This window comes from Harpia harpyja, chromosome 11 (assembly GCF_026419915.1).
Source record: "Harpia harpyja isolate bHarHar1 chromosome 11, bHarHar1 primary haplotype, whole genome shotgun sequence".
NCBI classification, from domain to species: Eukaryota; Metazoa; Chordata; class Aves; order Accipitriformes; family Accipitridae; genus Harpia; species Harpia harpyja.
In genome coordinates this window covers 12,774,790-12,794,125 of record NC_068950.1, presented here as the reverse complement: position 1 = coordinate 12,794,125, position 19,336 = coordinate 12,774,790, and the positions used below count along the sequence as shown (strand labels likewise).

General features: G+C 39.0%; 1 long non-coding RNA gene across 2 annotated transcripts; it reads left to right on the top strand.

The window, feature by feature from the left end:
- Positions 1-2,486: 2,486 nt before the first annotated feature.
- LOC128148463 (uncharacterized) lies at positions 2,487-19,159 on the top strand. Of its 2 annotated transcripts, XR_008237289.1 has the most exons (5): positions 2,487-2,604; positions 15,177-15,537; positions 15,912-16,034; positions 17,524-17,719; positions 18,313-19,159. It is a non-coding gene; the product is annotated as an uncharacterized LOC128148463 (long non-coding RNA). The 2 variants fall into 2 exon arrangements; XR_008237290.1 differs by lacking the exon at positions 15,177-15,537 and having other exon boundaries at positions 2,503-2,604.
- The last annotated feature ends 177 nt before the right edge of the window (positions 19,160-19,336 follow it).

Here is a 19,336-nt window from a genome sequence, read left to right as displayed (position 1 = left end):
AATTATTTAAAAAATAACAATTCAATGTACTTTTACCCAAAAAACTATGTAGCATTTACTGTTCTGTCTTGAGCTGATATGCTTGGAGCACCATGCTTAGTGGTAGCTAGTAATTAATAATTAGTAATTGGTAAACAATTATTGATAGCATTGGGAATCTTGCTGTACACTTCATGATTTATCAAGATGTTTTGTGAAGATGCATTCTCATGACTCAGTTTTCCAGGCTAATTTTTTCCTTCAGGACTCCTGTAAGTTTGCCATGATGACTCACTCCTGTTATTTATTCTTCGTGCTAAGGGTAGAGCTGTTTTGTGAGAACAGTTGACCAGACTGATGGATTATCATCAAGATCAAAGCAAAAGGGGATGGAACGCTCCAACCTTTCACACAGTTTTAATGCTATTAGACAAACTGCCCATAAACTGATCTAAAACACCGAAACCAAGTCACTCCAGATTTTGGGGTATGTCCAATATTCTGCCAGACAGATGTTGTTAAGAGACATCTTGCTCCCTGTCTTTGATACAGCAAAGGCCAGAAATGTGTGATTTTGTGTTGTAAAAAAACTGATAAGCACACACAGATGCTTCCTGCTTCGTATTGCCAGGGTTTGAAAGAGCCCGCAGTATCAGCAGTAAGACCTGACATTGGCAAATAAACTCTTTTATCTTTGCTGATATTTTGATTCCTTTGATCCTCTCATTTCAAATCTGGATCCAAAAATTCCAAATTTATCTTTATTTTAGGCTCCACTGAGAGAAACCAATCTTTTAAAATCCATGAAACTTCTGAGCAGTGATGAAACATTGTATTCTGAGAACATTTTTTCAAACCCAGCAGCATTCACAGGGCAAGGTTGGGCTCAAGAAAAAGACTACTGTCCATGCCAGCATTTTTAAACAAAACATCATTCCCCATTGTAGCAATATAGGCTCAAAGCATGTTGACCTTTTTTGCCCCTAGCCCTGCACAGAACAGGTTCGTTTCAATTACTGGACAAGCCTTATGGATCTTAGGACTCTCCTGTTCAGATTTACTCTGCCATTTTCACACCAAGAACTTCCATATTCAAAAAGGAGTTTGAACCAATGTTTCAGTGGTTTTCTATCAGGAAATCAAACACTTTTGTTCAGTTCTTACATTTGCAAAGCCGTTTGCTACATTAGATTACATGCCTGTCTGCTGCATTTATAAATGCCTTCACATGGCAATATTTGGGGACCAGCAGGATGAAAACTTTCTGTAGACAAACAAGCTCCCTATAATCAGGAAGCTAGTAAAACTTTGCCGTGGAACAACAACATAAGCTCTATAAACACTTTTACATTTCAAGATTGTGATAAACAAACAAGAGAATTTCTAGATTTAAAAAAGGAACAACTAACAGATCAAAGTTAATGAAAAATATATTTACTGAATGCCCTTTGGAAACTTCCTTCCTGTGAGACTGCACACAGAGTCACCACCAATCATTCACAGTAAGCCAATTGCCATTATATACAAGTCAATGGTAGCAGCATGCACCTCATAAAACAGAGGCTGTAAATTAAATTCTTACAAGGTTTCATCAGATTCCTTTATTTATAAGGAGACTAAAACAAGTGCACCAAGCTTAAACCCATGAGAAGCAAGACCTTATTTCTAGTATAAACATCAGCAAGTGACATCACGGAGGAGAGACTTCACCACAAATCCAATTTACACTGTCTGATCTTCTGCAGAGACAAACACTCTTAATTCCTGGAGAGGTAACCTCAAAGCAGTTTACAAGGCTGATCACCTTGTCTTTGTAGGCCAGCCCATCTTTACTAGCCCCAAGAATTGTGATACTAACCTTATGTGTAAATTTGGGTCACTTGTATTTTGTCTTTGTGATTACACACACTTCATTTTTTCTGCTTCATGGAAAAGCAAAGTGTGCATGGAGACCAAGAGCACCTCTCAAAGGAGAGAAGTAGGAAAGGGCTGCTGAGAACAGCAGAGGAAAAGAGATTTACCTGTAAAGATCATTTAGTAATGAAGTAACAGAATAATGTAGCCTGGCAACAGAACAGATGTTAGCAGGAAAATAGATTGTATGGTATAATATTTTTTCACAGAATGCATGATTTTTTACATAGCCTTTTTATGCAAGTGTTGTGCATTATTATAGCAAATTTAAAAGCTTAAAATCTGATTTTTTTTCTGAGCTGCAAACACAATGTTTTGCCACACTATTTATTTGAACTAATGTAACCAAAACTGTTGTTTGCTGTGGCCAGACACTTAGGAAACACAGCAGTTCCCAAAAGTCTGCAGAAGGGTTTATTTTTTCCTTTGACTACTCAGACAGTATTTCCTTTTAGCCCTGTCATACTGCTCTTTCCACCAGATGGTTTGCTGGTTCCTATTCTAGCTAAGAAGGATTTAACCAGCTTGAATTAATCCTTACAGTTGTCATCAACTAAGTGTTAATGCTCTGACACTGATCTAATCCTTTGGGATTTCTTTCCTCTCTGTGCCCACCATGCCTTTTGGAAAGGGAGGGAGAAGAACGCTTGTGGTGTTGAGCTGACAGAGAACAATGCAACACTGTGCTCTGTCTCAGCAACAAGGTTACAGGTATGCACCAGGCACTGCCTGGGTAACCTAACCAGGTACATTCATATGGTAGATATGAATGACTGGGAAAGAGCTTATCTTATATTAGGAAAACTCAATAATTAAGCGATTATATGTGAAGCAGAAGCCAATACAAGTGTAAAATCTTGCTCATTTTTTTAGTTTACTGAGGTTATTTAGTGTCTTTCACAATATCCTAGTCTTTTTGTTTTCCTCTTTTAATATATTCCTTTTCAACTTTCAAAACTAGAGTCTCTTTTAAAATTGCTTTAGCTCTGTTCTCTTTCCTTCTAGAATCCATATTTCCTATTGTACTGCTGAGATTATGAATCCAATACACCTGCATGTCCTCTGTATGCATTAAGAACAACTCTTTGAATTTGGGTCATTAACGTATCACTAATCTCTGGAAACTAATTATAAAGCACATGCCCAATTTACATTGACCTTTTCACCATGTGACTTAGAATCCAACTAAACAACTGACAGGCTCTTCCTTTTCGCTTCCCACTGTCCCTTGGGGAAGGCAGGATTACTAGGTGTTTCCAGTAACTACAGGTATCATTTGGTGGGCATTTAACATTCTGTAAGAGATGGTAACATTTGTCACTTGTTTATCAAGAGAAGTTAATATTCAGGAAAAAAAAAAAAGATTAGAAGAAGCCTCTTTGCTAGTGATGGAGCCCCTCTATGGTAAATGTTGCCTCCAGAAAACATTTTAGCTCCTTCGGCAGGGTGCAGCATTTCAGCTACAGATAGCAATCTGGGAAGCATCTATATATAAGCAAGATGAGTATTCAGGGCCAATGTTCCTGCTGTCCTTGCAGGAAAGCTATGCCTAACAGAGAAATTATTTGGACTATTATGTTTATATCAGAAACCGTTTTCTGGAGGAGTGATTTTAAACCATGTGATGTCAGATCTGCTTAATTGTGACAAAATCTCAGCAAAAATGGGCAGTCTGCCACCCCCAGATTTGAAAGCAGTTGTATTTGAAATTTTTTGCAAATGCTTTGATTGATAGGTTTATAATCTTCCCTGGTAAAATGCCTCAACAGCAACCAGACAACCTTAGACATGCTAGCTTTAGTAAACTAAACATGAAGTAACTTAGCAGAATTTAGGCTGTGATCTCACATGCACTGAATTTAATAACCATCCACAAGTATGAAATTAATACTTTTAGATGTTTGCAGGATGAAGTTTTTAAATAAACATTAACAGGTATGGAATGAGCAATTTCAAAAGAAAATATAAGCCTTCTCTGATTATGGCTGGGATCCTGAAAGAGTCATTCACATTTCCAATTTTATCTTTTATGTCAGTTGTTTTTTTACTTTTTGCATTAGCATTTTAAGGAGCATAACCAAAGTGTTTTTACAATAGGAGAAGTATATGTTTATTCTACATTCCTGCAATGCTTTCAAGAAGAGGCAAAGGAATTTTTGCTCAGGTTTTCTAACACTAGTTTTCAAGCAGCAACAGGTCATGCAGGACTTCTGCCCAAAAATGAAGCGGGTGAAAACATGTTGGTATAATGGAAAATTTAGCAAGACTGCAGCTGGTATGACCAGCTTCAAGTATTAGGGTTTAAGTTATATTTATATTTCTATAAGTATATGATTTCCAAAGTCCTCTCCTATCCCTCCACATGTTTATACATGTTGTGTAGTCCCTCTTTGTTGTATGCCCTGCTTTAACTGGACCACTTTTTTCCCCACCCCAATGCTTGGGCTCTGGCCTCTCATTCCTCCCACAAAGGACAATACAAACAAACACAACTTTTCAATCCAATTCTGTGAACTATGGCTCCTGAATTTATGTAGCATAGTTAATTTTAAGCATACTCTTGAACAGGGATACTAGAAGATAAAAAGGTAACGCAGTCACAAATGGGGGGAAGGTTTAGTGTGCTAGTACCGATTTTATTATCCATTTTCACATTACACAGAAGTTTGTTGTGTACTTTTAGCTCAGACTGACTTTTTTTCCTCCTGCTGCTCTATTCCAAATATACCTTATGGTACAAAGATCCTCATTCAACTGGGGTTAGGCTGAGACCAATTTTGGTGGGCTGTGGATCAGGCTGGAACTGTTAAGACTGAACATTTTTAGGTCTGAAATCCCTTTTTCCTTCCTCATGTAATAGAAAGTTTGTTTGAAGTCTGGAATTGGCTCTCCCATCCTAGTTTGTGCATTCAAGGGCCTTTTGTTAGTGAGCAAAAGCTCAGGCAGGGTTTGCAAGGGCCCAAGTAGGCCCAGTTTAAGAGAAATGATTATTCACACCGTTATGGGTATGTCTGCAGTATCTGCGTGAGATATACAAATGCATGAGTTGCAAACACCGCCTTTCCTCTCATGTTACTGATCCCTTTTTCCTAAAAGTTGAAAGTATAAATTGAAGCATTAAAAGGAAAATTGGGGTTTTGGTCTGCCCTCCAATTTTCATCCCCCCTACTGTAATGGAGATATGAGTGGCCGTTGCAGCACTACCTCTTCTCAAACACCTGCAGCAAGAAATGTGGTTTGACTAAAGCTACATGACCTCTCATAAAAAAAGCCCAGTGACGATGCTTAATTTACCCCCAAATTAACAACAGGCTGTTCTTGGGTGGGAAACCCCAGAAACCCCAACTCTGGCACCCTTTTCAGCACTGCAGCCCCCATGCAGCAGTTAAACCCACCTCCAGCCCCATGTCTGCTGTGTTTTTGCATTTCTATCATCCAGTGTCAACTGCATTGCAGATTTGCCCCAAATTTGCCTTGCCTTGGCCACCTGGGCATGTGGCTGTCCTTCTGTTACCTACCTTCTTCCCTCAGGTAACTGTGTCTGCCATAGCCAATGAGCTGTTAGACTTTGGCCCCTGAGCAGCCAAAATGGCTCCAACCAGGCTCTCTCCTGAGGTGGGGACGGGCGGGGCTGAGGACAACATGGACGCCACAGGGTCTGTGGGGAAACAGCCCTGGGCAAAGAGGAGGGATGGCACCGTGATGCAGCCAGTGCTGGGGGAGGAAGAAGCTCTGCCATTGTGCAGACTCTGAAGGGGGCTAAAATGGATGAGGAAAAAACTACCCTCAGCCAGAAAGGATGGGAGTGACTGTTGGTGAAAGGCCGTTTGGTTCCCTGTGGGGAGCAACCAGAGATTGCGGCCTGAAGGAAGATGAAGAGAGACTTTATGTTTTAAAATGGCACCTTTCAGGTGCCCTTTCTAACCCAAATCTCCTCCCAGTCTGAGGAGGAAGAATCACTTTGGGAGGCCTCCCCCAACACCCCACCTCAACAGCATTGCTCCCTCCCCTCAGCAGGGCTGGCTGCCTGGGGCGAGGGCCATGGGGGGCCATGGTGCTGGGGGGGGGTCCACAGGGCATCACGTGATGGAGAAGCTTCTCCAGAGAAGGGAAACACATCCCCGGCATCAAGGCAACTAGGCAAAGGATTCACACTCTGGCTAAGTTTAAAAACACTGGCAATTTGCTCAGATGAAGACGCAGGTCCTTGCAGGAATGTGAGTTTTACAGGAAAGTAGTCATGCTTCAGGCTGTCCTGTCTGCCAGGTTTTAATTAACGATGTCTTCCTTCCACATTTCTATGTGAGTGATGTGCTGATCGAGTGCTGTCATGGCAGTTCCTGGGAGGGAAGCTCCCTGCACAGCCTCCATACAGACACGGCAGAGCAACTGATGGATAAGGCTGCTCTGCTCCCGTCAGTCTCTGTGCCGTGGCCCCAAACCCTCCCACCACATGCATGTCTCTATATGCAGATGGTGTTCCTGCTGCTGACTGATGGGTGCTGATACCAACCTGTCCTAAAACGAGTGCATTTCCCCCTTATTCCAATGAACGATAGAGTAGATGATGGGTCTCATTCAATGTCAACAGTAGGGACAGTTCCACCTAATCTATAATTAAAAGCATTTCCAGTTCTTAACAGTTGTTCAACAGATATGATTAGTTACCTACTACCTCTAGTTTAATCATCCATAATGTCAATCACTGTCAACTTATTTTATTCATGTGAATAGGCTTATGTAGATATTCACTATACCTCTTGCCACTGAATTCCCCCTGTGTGCATTAAATACTGTAAGCCTATAAAGAAAAACTAAACAGTAGCAAATAATCATATTGCAAATAATCACAAGAATTGATGCTTCATCAAAGATATTTCGTCCAGCGCTGCAGAAAGCTTGGGCCAAACAGCTAGAGTCTTTGTGGCAATAGCTTTGTCCGATAAAATGTTGTTGACCTACTGATTGATGTACGGTGATCTAACATTTATGATTTCTCCGAGGTAGTGATGGAAATAGCATTCCCCCTTAGGAATATTACCTTTTTGTGGTAATGCCCCGTCTCCTTAGACTGAGTTCCTAACACTTGTTTCTCTCTGCTGTGCTCCAGAGGTTGAGCAGATTTACTTTGGTTATGTACAGTACATAAAGTTATGGCCATGATTCTTATACCCTAAAGACTGTTAATTTAAAAAATCTACTCATTAACTTTGCAGCATTATTTTGCATGATGTCTATGATTACCTCTGCTATTACTCAGGACAAGATCTTGTGTAAACCTGTGTCCCACAATTAATAAGATAGTAACTCCTGGTCAAGAAAGAGAGCCAACAATTATTTTGCTCATATTCTTCACTGAATGCCCTGACATGTACCCCTGCTCATGTTAAATACCACTACAGTTATAGTGTTTTATTCAAAGTTAAGTATAAGTGTATATTTTTTTAACCAAACATGGGCATGTGGCTAGAACATGTAGTTACTAAGATTCTTGGTCTTGTTGTAACCTGTAACGATCACCATACTTTCCAACAGTCTGGTTTAATGTTTGCTTTTATGAATATTTTCCCTTCTGCTCACTAGTTAAAATAGAGAGAGAGTTCACCGGTACTAGTGGGTGCATGTTGCGCTACACACTGCCTCATCTTCTGTGGCAAGAGGTAAGAAAGGGGACAAAGGAGCACACGTGCAGGATTGTACACTAAAGAAAAAAAAGCACACAAACATGGAAAAAGATATGTCCTCATGCTGCAGCCTCCCTACTTAAGCAGCCTCTGACAAAAAGCAGAAGAAAAGACTTCACAGAGCAGTTTGCTTCCCTGCAGGGGGGACAAAGATAAAGCAAAAAGAAGCAGTGGAGCTATTTCTGCACTGATGAGAGTTAAAGCTTGTTTCTCTCAACTGTCCCTCATCAGAGGAACTTTTGGAGAAGACAAGAGACAGTAGACGTCTTCTCCATTAAAACCACCAATCTGATCTTTACATATTGATTTAATGGATGCTAGCATAAAGGAAACAGAAATCCTGCACTCTATATCATAACTCCCGTCTGAAAAATCTCTGTGCCTGGCATAACCGGCAGAGCTCCAGGGCAGCACAGCATATCATACTCTTCTGTTCAGAAAAATCCAGTGGACTCAACAAATATTGTTTGATTTAAACCCTTTCCCAGACCTCTGTCCTTTCTCCCCTCACTAAGGCTTGAAATAGTCTCACAACCTCAGTGTCTGTTCAGGTTGGTAAGTCCCACGTGGCTCTGGACTAACCAGCTACCCACAGGACCAGAGCTACCTAAAGCCCTTTTTAGAGGTCCTCGGCCAAAAAAATCCCAGGTAAATTAAAACATATGTTTATTCTATATCCCACTGCAGGTTCTAATAGGAAATTGCAAATTTATTCTGGTGAAATGTGCTGTAACTTAACCAGGTCAGATACCTTGTTTTCTGAAGTTAACAACAGGCTTTTACATCCATGGCTTTATTACAGGAATCTAGAGCTCTGCTTTCAAAGGAAATAGCTTTAGGCTGCATCACGTTATACCTCCATATGGTGATAGTTATAAAACCCTTTTCGTAGACATATCCAGGAAAACTCAGAGTTGCTGTCAAGGCTGACATAACAGTCTGCTTTATCTCCTTAGTGGATGAACAGACTAAAATAGCCTTTTTCTCACAGAATGCTAACACAGTTCTGTTTCTATATATAAGCCCATGGATTTATTGCAAATCTACTGATAAAACTAGCACTACAATAACTTCTGCAGACTACTTAGTGACTTTTTTCCCCTTTAGAAAATTTGAATATACTGCTAGTACTCCTCATTTTAAATCTTTTTAAAAGTTGCTTTGGAAAACAACTTTTTTTCAGTACAGTCTGACATTTCCTAATTTCACAAGCACCTCAGAAAACAGACATGAACGAAACAATGCTAATTCACGTATCTGGGCTGAACCTGTCACCTAGAGAAGTGAAATTAAAGTTATATATATGCCTTAACTTATCAAATGTCTGTCTAATAATACCGTGCCCAAATCAATTGCCAGCTTTGTTAGCAGTGGCAATGTCTAACCCTGCCTGGCCAGAATTTAACCTGGTGACCAGCTTTCAGAAGGCTGCATACCACTGCCAGTCACATGAGCTATGCTGGTTCCCAAACACCTTCCTGTCCTTTATGGCTTTGCCTGAAGCATTAGTAAATCTTCCTTTTAGACACATATTCTGCATACTGTTAATAGCTGATGGTATGCCAGCGCCCTTCTCCTCACCTATTTCCAGTTCTCCAAACAAACCTTTATGCAAATCTTTTTTAGTAACCTGAAAAAGATCTTAAGGGTCTTTTCCAAGCTAAATGATTCTATGAAAAAAGGAAAAAAGGGGGGTTATTTATGGTAAGATTTCAGCAGGTTTTCTTCTACTTTCTCTTTCCAAATTTCTTCTTTCACTCTGCTATAGTTACTGGCAGGTTCTAACTACTTCTTCACTGTGGATGCAAGTTCGAGATCTGATGTAATTCTGACAACAATAGACCACACCTTTCTGTGGAAAGTTTCTAAGGTGTGGTAACAATTACTGTCTTGTGCTTGGAGGGATGGGTAAATAGGTAAAATGCAGCTGGATTGGTAAGTGCTATTGTATAATGCACCCAGTCTGAGCTCCAATTATCTAGTAATGCAATTTTTTTTGTTTTTTCTTAAAGTTCTTCTGAGTAAGCTTTTTTTCTGAAGCACGTTAGATCAACATAGGCTTTAAATGTGAGAATCCTCCTTTAACACTGTTCAGCAACCATTTTCCATTTCGTCGTGATTAGTAAATGCTGGCCTAGATATGCCAAAACTAGAGCAAAACAAAGGCAAAAGAAGCCTTGGATAAAGACAGAGGGGATGGGTACTGTGTCTTGTTTTCTCTCTCAACAACTCGTTTCTGGTGCTCCTTTCTTTTTGGATTTTTATGTGGGTTTTAGGGGTTGTGGGGTTATTTTAAATGACTTAATTTTCCCTAAATACAGAAGATCATACAATGATATCACATTCACAGGCAGTTGTGCTGGCCATCACCTCTACATGCTTAGACGAGATGTAAGTCTGCACAGAAAAACCTTGGCTAGCCAGACATCCGAATCAGATTGAAATTCAGGAGGAGGTGGGGTGGGTGCTTGCGTGTCAGACCTGGAAGAGTGACACTTGCATTCTCCTTTATTACTCATGCACTGACTACCTTGAAATCACTTTTAATTCAGATAATTATATTGCTGTTCAGCTCTGATATTTTGCTTTTAATGCTCCTGTATCTTGCTCACCTCCATTTACTAAGGTGGCATTGCTTTTTAGGAAGGGCAGTTTAAAAACTGTCACAGAAACTGCAGCTGAGCTATCCAGGAAAGTGCAAGATGGTCCCTTCCCTAAAAACATCAAGCAGAATAAAAATGAAGAACAGATCTGGCAGCACAGTTTGCATTTCCCATTATTATTTGCACTGTCTGCATGTTGGAGATGGCAAGAGAAAATAAGGCTGCTCTGAAATCTCTTTTCATTGCTCCTGAGTAGTCTAGTTTGTCAGTATATCCAAATGTCTCATTATTCAGACAGACGCTCCAACTATTCTCACCTCCTTGCTTTGTTTATCCATGTAGCATGATTGAGTACATTTCTCCCTTACCATGCAAGTAGGTGTTATGATTTATGCTTTGTTTTCTTAAATAACCTCCTACGACAGACTCCTTATTCAAAACACAATCATCTGCACTGCACTTTTATTTTTTCACAGGCATTAGATTAGGTACCATTCACATTGTCATTTCTCTGACCCCAGAAGAGAGGCAGCCCGGGTAGAACTGAGCAGTACTTACTCAGTACTTACTGAGAGCTGCCTGTGAGCCACAACCTCGATGTAAAAAGCTGACTGAGGGGCCATGAAGAGAAAGAAAGAGTTCAGCCTTCAAACATCTTCACTCCTTGTCCTTTTTACTGAAACACTTCAGAGTAGAAATACTTGTCCCTCTGGAATAGAACAGAAATCACATTTCTACCTGGCCAGCACAAATCATACATTTTTAACCCACGCCAAGCTGAGTGTGAACTGACAACTTTATAGGTGAAAGTAATAAAATCTCATCTTTCAAACCAATGATTCTTTACCATCGAACATTACATTTTCAACTACTGGATAGAATTAAATCATTGTGTTTCGCACATGTCTGCCCATAGCCATTTCAAGTTGTAAGTACTAGTGCTGATCTGTGACTTTGCTGTTTTACAAGTCAAAATGAGAGAAATCTTCCATGATATGGTATAAGAATTTCCAAACCAGCTAAAAAATATGTACCTTTGTAGATGAAAAAAAGTATTACGTAACTTCAGAGAAAAAAAGAATACTTACTTGACAGGTAGTGCTGAAATAAAGCAGAGTAAATACAGGAGGACCAGTACACTGTACTTACTATTGGACACACTCCTCGATTAGATCTGCTGTTTCCCAAATACATGGATAGTATTTACATTACAGATTAATTATACTTGCAGTGAAAACATTCTGAAAACTTCGTCACTAAGTAAATATCTTAAACTAAATGTTTAAGTTAAATTTCAAACTCTTTTGTCCAGTTATATTTCATCACGCCCTACTGGGCAATATTTTTCTATTAAACATCTTTCTGAATTGGTTTTGCTCTGCTTCATTATTCTTAAACAATCTCTAGAGGAAGTTCACCGGATAGGGATTTATCATGTCTTTCCAAATAAAAATGCCTCTCCTAATCTCTGCTGTCATAACAGTCACAAGGTCTCCCAGCCCAGTTAGTGTGCATGTTGAAAGAAACGAGAACAATATTGTACTTACAAGCTTATGAACTTATAAATTTATGAGCACAAAGAGACAAAACTAATCTTAATTCAAATAACCCATACAGCTTTCCTAAAAAAAATACACTCTGCCACAGGTCAGTGCAGAGGTCTATGTGGGAAGCAGACATTGAGATAAAGTACTTTTATTTCCCTGCTCTTCATCTTCGGGTGAAGCCACTTGACCTCCTTTATAGGAGGCCACTTTATACTCTCGTGTATAAAACAGGAAAGACTCAAGCTTACTCTGAGTTTGCCATATGCAGAGCCTGGTTTGTAACACAACCTCGTCCAAGCCCTCTGCATTCGAGGAATGACAAGAAAAGGTTGTAGTAATAAGGCAGAAATTTTTATTCTGATAGAAAGACCCAGCAAGTTTATATTGCTTCATCAGTATGAGACAGCTTCTACTCAACTAAAATGTTTATAACCCAAGCTACATTCATGTTTTTTATTTGTCCTGGAATCTGGACCCTTCAGCCTATCGCAGATCTGTTTTTTCAACATATAATGCCATTAAGTTAGACACCTCTGTTCTCTGACCATGAGAATTAAATTATATGTAGCACATAACATCCTGCTGGCTTCAAAAATCTAAGAGCTCTTCATCTCTGTGTTAGTTATATTTTCATCACTGTCATTATAAAAATGGATATGTAGTTGAAAATCGCTCATGGAAAAAAAGAAAAAAAAAGGCCTTCCAGAAATGATGCCCCAAGACATAATCAGAGCCCTTAAATACCTGTATTTCAGTGGGTTCAGTGGAGCTATAGTGACTTAGATCTTAGGCAATTATTTTTAAGGTAGTCAATGATCAGAAAATATTTCTGCATGTTCCCTAATGCTTCATCACTCATTCTTTACAGACTATAATAGTTTATTTTTCAATTTATACTTACGAGTTTGGTCTCAGGAGGTTATTGGTATTTTCACATATTTGTATAAGGTCTTAGTTTCATAAATGTAGTATCATGAATAATTGTCATCACCCAAGAGGGATGTAAAGCCTACGAAGTTCTTTTTAAAAAGATTGAATAAACCCTTTCTCACACCAGGGATTTCTTGGTTTTAAGTGTTTCCAATTAATTACGGTTGCCTAGTAGATTCATAAGCTATCCAACATTTCCTGGAGAGACATAGAGGCAGAATTCTTTCAGACAAGCACATCCAGAAAATAACACTTGCTCACTACAGATAATGCGTCCCACTGACTGTGTTAACAACTAATGTTTCTTACATCTTGAACAATTACAGTCCTGAAAATATCTACAACTTTTTTTATCTTACCTTTTTTTCCCCCTTCTCCCATGGTGTCATATGAGAACTGACTGTGTATCACTAACTTTTTGAAATGTCCTGGATATAATTTGGAGCCAGGCTGTTTTCACATGAAATTATTTTAATGGATTTTAAGTAAGGAGCTCTTACTCCATCTACTAAATATGGTTTATGTTAGCTTCACCTTCCAAACTGCCTGAATGCATGAAGTCTCCTGAAAATTTACAATGTATGTACTATGAGGTGATACCTAATTTAGTTTATGCTATGAAAGTCTGATCCAGTTCCCATAGAAATAAATGAAAAACATTGTGTTGACTTAATGAAAATTGGATTCGACTCTAAAAGGGTAGGCCTCTGCTTATATGAACAGAAAGGAGAATATGGTATTTCTTTCAGTGTTTAAAGTGAGAATGAATATTCAGGAATCTCTTACTAGAGAGAAGGAGAGGGATAAAGACATAATACCAGTGAAGTCAGCAGAGATAACCCAATATTAATGCTTTCAGATGAACTGTACCATTCTGACAAATGATGCAAAACCATAGTAGCTGTTACAGCCTCAGGTTAACATCAAGACACAAAATAAAAATGTTTCACATGATAGAGATTCTACTGCATTTATGAACACAACAACATATATTTAGCTCAGCATTTTCATTTTTTCATTTTATACTTGCATTTATGATCTCATCTATGTTTCCTACCCCTGTTTTCTTAGCGTCATAAACCTGCTATACTCCTTGCTTAAGGACTTTGTGGGCTGTTACAGATTCTGCTTGGAGAATATATGTTTCAATCCCTATGGAGCACTGCATCAGTGCTATAAGCTGCCTTTTTGTTTAACTCCTATGCTACAGCTTTCGTATTTTGCAAATAGTACTTCATGCAGGGATAAAGAGCTCCCTGAAAAAACCCTTGGTGACCTCAGTAGAGGTGCAGAGGTCTTCCTGTGCTCTGCATATAATGCGTTGAAGAAAACAGTCTTCCTGAAGTTTCTGGCATGCTGTTCTTGCTCCCTTGGATTTTCCAGAGGGAAGTATAGCAGCTGAGAAAGTTGAATTATTCTGTGCCGTTAAGACTGTGTGTGACTGAGCATTTTGGGCTACCTGTAATTAGCTATGAAACCCTTTCTGATAGCTTCCACATAGCATGGACCAGACTGAAGCTGTTACTGCTTGGTGAGTGTGAAATGAGGTGGCACCCATTTGTTTCCTCCTTATATAAAACTCCCTGCAGCATTAATCTCTAATAGGATAATTACTGTGTATCTAGATCAACCCTGTAATAAAGCTGGTCCTTAGAATGTGAATAATCATCACCAATGAAACGCTGATGCAGAATCTATTAAGACTTCAAATGCTTTTACACTTACAAGACAGAGCAGTAAACTTATCCAGAATCAGGATTTTTGGAAAATCCTGCTTAAAGACTAGTAGCCACCATTGAAGAAAATAATGTTGCTGAGCCTACAGTCAGATTATATGCTTTCTCTAGTTAATCAATCTGGTTTTGCAAGTGAAAAAGTGTATCAGATGTTAAGTCCAGCTGTTCTTTGGTGGGACAATTCCCATAACTGGGAACTACAAAGAGAGAAATAAATCACATGTTCAATGTTGAGATTCTTCATTAAAAAGGCTATACATTAAGCATGGAATATAATTATTAATTTTAGAAGAAAGGCAAATGAGACACTATTAGTAAAGACAGTGAATAACATAGCTGAGATGGATTTGATTAATACATTAGCAGTAACAAAATAATCCAAGTCATGTTGAGTTTCCCAGCACTAAGTAACCTTAATTAGATTCTACTTCTCTAATACAAATATATATGTTTACCACAGGGCAGCTACCCATTATGTTGAACAGTAAATTTATGTGTTCATTTATCTAATTCTTAGTATCAGCAGTCTATTTTAAAAATAAAAGTTAAGGTAATGTAATGTTTTGTATTTAGGGTCTGTTCCGCAGCCCATTGGAGTCAGATGCAGTCTCCCACTGAATCCCCAGCACTAAACTGAACCTTATTGTGAGATGTTTCGTACTGGGGAGCATAATTGCTCTCAGGTCTGTCTGCCATCCACTGCAATATTGTATTTACCACTTTTCCGTAGGTGAGAAAGTGAGTACCAAAATTATGACTCAAGCTCTCTACCATGTTTTACAGCTCCATATTGCCAGGAGGTTGTGGAGAGCAGCAGTGACCAGGAAAGATTTGCTGCTGCTCAACACTCAGCAGCCCTATCTCAGCAAAACCTGAAGCAAAGGCAAATTGCTCTGACTTCTCCCACTTGCATAAGGCCAGTAACGAATTTTTGTGGATGTTGTGTGTGGTGGAGCCAGGGACTCCACTGGTGCTTCCCAGCTGCACTGTGTCTTTTCCCTCGTCAAGGGGAGAAGGGTGGCCAGCCTGATACTGCTGACTGTGCAGCTCCAAACATCTTCCATCTCTCTTTAGCAATGGCGTGCTGCCACTTGACTGAAGACCCAAACACCAAATAAACTGTTATAGGGTAAAGAGGGACAAGGTAAGAGTTAACATGAAACATTTGAAATCATATTCTCCTATTTGCAAATTCTCTATATATTTTTCTCAATAAAAATGATTTGTGAAGGGAAAGACCTAATAGCTGTTTATAAAAGTGGCAGTATTTGTTATCACTGTGAAATAAAAGCAAATCCTGAAAAAAGTAAAATTATCTAAATTATGAAAGAGGTGGTTGAACCCCTCAGTGGACATTTAAAATAATAAATATTGGAATGAAGCAACCAAGTGAATAATGCCTTTCCACAAAACACTGCTCATAATAACTGACATTTTCAGTCTCTATTTTAACACCTTGTTGTATGTTGAAAACTACTGCCACATTAAAATATAAATTTCAAATTTGAAATGTTACAGAAATAATTCCTCACTACCTTGAGGAAAGATGTTAACGTCAAACAAAATTAACCCACCAGCAAAAACCAGCTTGTCTTCTGTTATGGATGGACTGCAAAGAAATAAGGAGACATTTGTACAGAGGTAAACAGGTTTGGAATAGGGGGTTATAGTACCCTTCTGGAGGAATCTGCATGTATTATTATTATTATACATTATATTTTATCTGTGTTGTACCGAGCCCATCAACTGCTGTGCATCCAGTTTTGGGCAGTGAACGTCTGAGTTTTATTAATAAGAAGTACTTTTGATATTTACTCTGCTACAACCAAAGCCAGATTTGCATTTCAAAGGGAATCATTGTATTTATTCCCTCATTAAACAACCTATTTTTCAGCTGGAGACAGGTTTCGTATTTTGAAGTGTTAATATTTAAAACTAATATCTTCTTATGCTGGGTATGTTACTTACTGATTAAAACAGGGATCCAGCTCAACTGGTCAAGTTACTTCACATCTCTCCGAGATGTCAGTATGCATAAGATGAGATTGATAATACCTGCCTCTTTCATGCAAAGATGGGGCAAGTTTTATTAGCTCTTTATAATGTTTAAATGAGGGATATTGATCCTGTGATGTGAGGAAGATTTTGTTCTTCTTCCCAACCTAGCATAAGATTTGTGTTTCGCAGTCTGAAGCTGGGGTGGTTGGGCTTTAGCCTATTGACCCACTGATTCACTCAGACATTAAAGTAAAATAAGCAGCACGTAGCTGAGCATTTAAACATCAAAACCTCTACTGTAAAGGGTAAGTTGATGCCAGATTAAGTAGCTCCCATGAAGTTTTGCTTTCACACTGAATAATACAATTCACATGTGAGGCAGACCAGCTCTTTCTGGGTTTTGCTGTTACGGATGACTTTTCTCAGTCTGTCACCACCCTAAGGTGAAGGTCCTGCTAGTGTGACCTTTTTAGGACTTAGCAGAATTTTTTATTTTATATTCATTCTCAGGAAGTATTTGCACAAGACTTTACAAGCATGTTGTTTTCAGCAAAGGAGGTGTGTTTGTTTATTCTCAGATTGCTTTTGGACTTACAGACTTTTCCATCTGAACAGTTATATCTGAATTACATTCCTGATTCCAAGCGTAAGCAGAACAAGCTAATTGCTGAGAGATTTCATGTAGACAGAGATATTAATTGCAATTAGAGTATAATACACAAGAAGGCTGACAGATTAGATTTTGTTATCTGGCCTCAATCAACTCACATGGACTGGGATTGTAAACTTTATTTCAGATCACATGACTTCTCTGTATATTCCTTGGTAGTCAGCCTTGAAAGACACCAGTTATAATCTACAAGTCCTATTAAATTTTCATAAATATTCAACTTCAATGGTGATTTGCTGAGCGCCTTGTACTCGATGTTCTCTTTCACCCTGGAGTAATTTCCCTTGATAAACTTTGATGAAAATGCAACCAAAGTTAATTGACACAACTTCCCTATTTCATTCTGAGTGTAGTTGCTCTCAGTTTTACTCTGTTTGCCCATGCCAAGGATCAGTTTCTTAGAGAAGGACTTACTCTGCCTCAGAGAGAAGGCTCCCTGTTAACCACAACATCTTTCCACAGGCATTTCTGTGACAATCTCCTCCACTCGTCCAGAAGTCTTTTGCCAGCCATTTTCACACTCAAGGATAGCATTAATCTTGTGGTGGAAAACCTTATAAAAATGAAAGCTGTTGTCACTGTTAGCAATCAAGAAGCCCTCCTTAGCTTTCACGCAACCCTGCAACTTCCCCCTGAAAAGGTGCTTCCCAGAAAGCAGGTATTTCTAAGTCTGTTTTAACCAGGAATAGTTAGGAGTCATTTTTTGAAAGGTCCTTTTTAGAGGTTTAGTTTATCTCTAAGAACCATGATATCAGGGGCATCATCATGAAGTTTGGCAGTGTTTCATGTCTCCTAAACAGAATTAATAGCACTGATCTGTCTCTAATCAAAGCCCACCCAATATTTAGTGATGATACCAGCTTCACTTGCTTAAAAATTACAGCACCAATTGCTACATTCCTGAAGGTTTTTACAATATTTGATATTGAGACTTCAAAATAGGAAGATAACTGGGAAATATAAATGTATTTTTGTAACGCTTGACTTTGTTTATGATGGCATTATGTACACAGAATGCTTTCTACAGACAGGCCTCCTTGCTCAAAGCCCTCCAAAGGTTAGTGAGTATGTCAGCGTTGGTTTATATAAAAGCAGCCTCCAGGGCCAAAACGTGACGCTCGTAAGGTTGGAAATTCTACAGTAAAAACATCTTAAACATATGTGTGTGTCACTTTATTCTTAGTGTAAGTTAAAAAGCATCATCATTATATTAATAATGTCAAATGTTTTCTGTTCCCTTCTGTTTTACAGGAAACCTGTCACTGAGCTCCTAAGGATTCCTGGGTTTCAGCAATTTTCAAAAGTTTCTCTGCAAAAATTTCCAATTTTGTTCCCTTCCATCTGCCAGGCAATATTCCTGTTTTCCTTCTTTGCTGTAGCGGCAGGAACCAACCTGGTTGTCATCAGTTTGCATGAGCAAGACTGTGCAGAGGTAATCAATCAGACAAACGAACCTGCCAAGGAATCGACAGAGTCAAAGAGCATCAAGAAAATTTGAGCATTCAGTTCTCTCTGATCTCATCTTTCAGCCCACTGATCGCTGGAAATCCACTGAGTTCCTCCTGCTACAGGAACTAAGATGTCTGGGCACCTTGCAACACTGGGCTCATCATTCATAGGTTACCTGTGATCAAACTGTAAGGGAAACCAGCACTGAGGCATTTTTGAAGGGAAAAAAATTACAATTTCCTTTTTTGTTTTGTTTTGTTACTGGAATTGTATAGCAAACTAATCCATTCCCTATCAATTGGATTTTCACAATTTTAGCATCCAAAGTTCTTTTTCTTTAACATTAAATCCTTAATACCAGGTCTTTGGAAGTGTTTAAGCCCTGAAGGAAAGGAAAAGCTTCAGGTGCTTTTGAAAATATAAGCAGACCTCTGTATTTTTCATTTGTAACCAGCAGCCTTTTTTGTTGGGAAAGGCACAGGGGTCAGTCTCTTTGCCCCAAAGGTCAGGAGATAAAGAAAACAGTGGGCCTTGCTTGTATTGTTCATCATTTGGGGAGAGATTTATGCTTCTTTAGACAGGTGTTGGGCCATGATTATGTGTATTGCAGTTTAAAAAGAGAGACGCATACAGATGCACACAGAGATCAGTCCATGGGGATTTACTCTACAGACAGACTGGGAAGTGAGATGTGAGAGAAGCATTTGTCCAGAGAAGCTTTTTTTTTCTGCAGACTGTAAAACTTCTACATTACAAAGCAGACCCAGAAAAGGCAGTAGAAACCATGTCTTGGGTAGCACGTATTCACAGGTGAGCAGATTCTTTA